The following is a 4,494-nucleotide window of genomic DNA, read 5'->3' on the forward strand; positions in this document are numbered from 1 at the left end:
GCACTCGATCCCCTCATCCAGATCATTGATAAAGATATTGAACAAGACCGGCCCCAAAACTGAGCCCTGGGGAACACCGCTCGTGACCGGCCGCCAACTGGATTGAACTCCATTCACCACAACTCTCTGGGCCCGGCCGTCCAGCCAGTTTTTGACCCAGCGCAGAGTACACCTGTCTGAGCCGTGAACCGCCAGCTTCTCTAGGAGAATGCTGTGGGAGACGGTGTCAAAGGCCTTACTGAAGTCCAGGTAGACCACATCCACAGCCTTTCCCTCGTCCACTAGGCGGGTCACCTGGTCATAGAAGGAGATCAGGTTGGTCAAGCAGGACCTGCCTCTCATGAACCCGTGCTGGCTGGGCCTGATCCCCTGGTTGTCCCGCTCATGCCTTGTGAGCATCCCATCTGTAGACCCAAAAGGAAAGAAAGTCCTCTACAAATCTTTGTGAACTCTTTCTGCCTATAAAAATAAGTAAACCCTGCATTCCTTGCTATTAAAAGACAAGACTTTGTTGGTTATCTGCATGGATACAGCCCCTGCAGGCAATCATCTCCCTTTGCTCTCTAAGATTGACTCTTGTTTACACCTGTAAGACTTTTTCCACATGAGAGGTATCAAATGTTACCAAGAGATCTACAGAGTTCTCAAGAAACCTGAGTTCCCAGGTTGCAGTGCCAGAAGATGAAGCCAATTTAACTACTCATGATCTTTGAAACCCTGGGGCATCACATCAACCTCCCACTCCATCTCCAATCTCCTGGCCACACACCCTTGCTCTATTCCCTATCAGACTCTTCCATGAGCTGATTCAACGCACTTGACCAGCAGAAGACTAATCTACCTCTTAAAGAAAGGGGTGGCTCACTGCTGAGCTAGGAGTGAACGACTCAGAGAGGGGGCTGGCAAGCCCCAGAGCTCAGGAGGGGCCATGAGACCATATAGCCTCGGGCAGAGGTGGGAGGAAGGAGAGGAGTGAGCTACAGGGTTGTCCTAGGCTTGCTCCTCGGTTCTCCTAGGAGGGAATCCTGGTTTGTGCTAGGAGTGGCTCCTGGTTTGTGCTAGGAGGGGCTCTCCTCGTCCTTCAGCTGTTCTCCATATGAACGGACAGGCCAGGTTTACCATCCCGTGCCTCTATCCCCATGCCAAGGGCAAGGGTTTTCCCTCTGCAGCTGGGGACAGAATGGGAGGCAAGAAGCCCCACGTTCCAGGAGGAGTTTGCAGCCTGAATCTGATATGCAATGTGTCCCCAACAGAGTCATGAGCTATACCGAGACAGCTCCCCCACAGCATCAGAAACAGCGGTTCCACAAGAGAAATGTCTTTCCAGTCACAAGTTTCAAAATTGTTTCTATTTGCATTGCAATGAATTTGCCACTGGCAGGGGTTGAAACTCAGGAGTTAATGTACTGCAGGTTTATGGTAAACGAATGCTTCTGGAGCCATAATTCATGTTAATTGACAGAAGCTGTCTACAACACTATGAAATATGCACATCATAGCTGCAAAACAGGAATCCCTGTGTGCATCGGAAAACAAACAGTGCCTTTTGCTTCCAAGTGCCGTGATTACTTCTCTTTTTCACATCAAATAAAAACTGCTAGTTACGTACGCATCTGAAATGAGGTGTGAATAGTCAAAGACGCATCTGTAACAAACCAGCCAAACGCAAGAACTGGAAGAGGAGTGTACCTGAGAAACAGCTGACCATTCCCATCCACGCCACACTTTGATCATAAAACACATGGAACAACCACTGAGCTCAGGGCAATGAAAATCATCAGGCAATTACCATTTGTGTGACCCATTTTCATCACTTCATTAAAAAAAGGGGGCCAACTGGGGCAAACTGGCTTAGCTCCGTTGACTAGAGCACAATCAGCCCCCCTAAGATTTATCTGCTTGGAAAACGCATGTATTCTGCGAGTAGATCCGTTTTTAATGACTGAACTGGATTTACAGCCTTACAGATATGTTTAGGAGAAGAGGTTCAGTTTCTCAGTGAGGGAATTAGTGAAACCAGTGAGGGGACGTACCCAAGGGTCTTTACTGGGAGCACTGAGCCATGGATAAGTTTGTTAGAAATAGAGGTTTGTGAAGTGTACAGAGGGACTTCAAGGCAGCAAGGGAAACACCCTGAAAATCTCTGTTTTGTCAAAATGTGTCACCACATCAAAGCACAGCCATCCTGCAAAGACATTTGGGTTTGACAATGTATTTGGGGAAGATTTTTGGAAGTTTGAGGAATCCCTAGCCAAGAGAGTCATTATGGTATGGTGTGGATGTTTTTTTAATGAGCCTTGTGACCCAAACCTAGTAATGTTAAGAAATTCCATTTTAGGAAACCATTCTAAAAAAATTCTGTCTTGTTCCTATGAAAAATGAAAACTAGCTTTGAAGCTATGAAAGCTGTCATAAACAGTATTATCAGCTTACATCAATAGCTGTAGGGGACAATGTTTGGCTTTAGAAAATCTATCCTGGACTAACAAACCCAGCTACTGCAAGTTAGCTCTCACTGCAGTTGTAAATAGAGCTTTTTTCCTCATTCCCTTCCCTATTAATATTATTGAACACTAGTAACTTCAAGGAAATATATTGGGAAGCAAAGTTCTCTTTCTAGATTATACACAGTGAAGGTTTTTTGCCACCACTGAACACATCAATATAAGAGCCTAGGGGTGGCCTTAACCTGGTTCACCAGGTTTCTCGTCTTTTTGCAATGACAAGCAACATGCCAGCCTGGCTCTGCCATCCAAAGCATCTTTCCATCATCTTCCCTGAGACCTGTGAAAACCCCCATGGATTTTCTGTTAGCCAGGATCCCCTCCCAGCACAGCCCGCCACCTTCAGCAGAGCTCCCGCCAAAGCGAAGTGCTACGCAGCTCCAGGCTGGCAAAGCAAGACCTGGGCAGACACACGTTGGGGCATGGCATGAAAGGGGAGGAGGTAAGAGGCGGTGTTGCTCAATCTAGGAGGTTGCACAAGGCTTGGGAGGCGCTGTCACATGAAGGGTGATTCAACTAGATTCTACCAGATTTTGCCCTGAAATAAATCTTGCCATAGTCCTGCCTAAATTTTTGGACCCAGGGTCCAGCTTTATATCTTACACTCCTTATGTATCGGGAGGAGCAGTATCTCGTTTTTCATTCACTAACTAATGGCAGGACTTTGCCAATCATCTCCTTCATATTGGGTTGTTCCTTATTCCCAAGAGGGGACGTTGTATGTTCAACATGAGCACCCGAGGATTGAGGCGCTGCGAGTGAGCTCACTGCAGGCAGGATTCGGCCCAGACAGGACATCATTATTGAGCCTTAACTTGCCCCTTTCATTAGCAGAGCCATTCTGCTGGTTCATTCCTGCATAACTAGTGAAGAAAACAATGAACGATGATTCCTTCCCCAAAAGGCCTGGAACCCGTGAGCCCAGCCCTGCAATCATCACTCCCACAGCTCTTCCTTGACTTACACAAGCAGTTCCACATGTGGATGAGGTTGGAGGATTTTCGGGATGAGACCTCAGGTAATCCTGACCTGACCTGACTCATGAAGGGGGAGGAAGGAGCTCAATCCAACTGGCTTGGGAGGTGGTTCATCTTGCCAGAGGTACCTGATGCCAGTTCCTTTGAAAATAAAGAATTAATCACCTTTCTGATTAAGTTCAGATACTCTTAGATGGGCAAGGAGAAACGAGTCAAAGCTGAAGAAACCATCAGAAAGGAGTGGAAGAGGAACGGTAGGTGTCAGGACAAATTGTTCTCATTTGGAAGTTCAGCTGAAAAGAGGTGTTAAACTGTAGGAGGTTGGTGTTTGCAGCTAACAGCCTAGCCCATGAAGCTTTCCTCTCCCACCCCAACCCAGATGCTGAGTGAAAGCAAACAGGGCTTTTCACTCATTTTGAACCTGATCCTACACCATTCAAATCAGCCAGGCTTTGTCATTAGCCCCAAGTTCACAGGAGGGAACACAGCCCCCTGTGTCCTGCCTATCCTGACAGTGGTGAAAAAACCATTTCTGAAACATGTCAGCTAAAATATTTGAACGATCCGGTTTTCAAATCCCGGTGTGGACAGAAGGAGCTGCTTTTTAGCAGGTGTTAGTAGGAAAAGATAAAGCTGCTCAGTTGAAAATATGTCATCTTTCATTTGGAAATGTGTCAGTACAAGTGCGTTAGCACCTTCGCACCAAGTCTGGACAAGCCCTGGAGCAGGAGAACAGCTGAACAAGCGAGGAAAGGAAGTTGGAACTCACTCTGGGGGCAGCCCAGTGCTGCAATACTTTGGGTAGGGGAGAGAAAGCAACTATCCTCTAACGGGAATATTTTAAAGCCAAGAGGTTTAGGAAAGGAGTTTGCAACCTCTAGCATTTTACACCTGCTCCAAGCAAAGTCTGAGGATCGTGTTTGAGGCAGCTGTGGCCACATGGAGTCTTTTCTGCACTAGGAGAAAGTGCAGAGCCATTCCCGAGGCTGATGCTATTGTGGGAGCTAAACCAG

Source organism: Pygoscelis adeliae, unplaced genomic scaffold, assembly GCF_000699105.1.
Source record: "Pygoscelis adeliae isolate BGI_AS28 unplaced genomic scaffold, ASM69910v1 Scaffold66, whole genome shotgun sequence".
Taxonomy (NCBI): Eukaryota; Metazoa; Chordata; class Aves; order Sphenisciformes; family Spheniscidae; genus Pygoscelis; species Pygoscelis adeliae.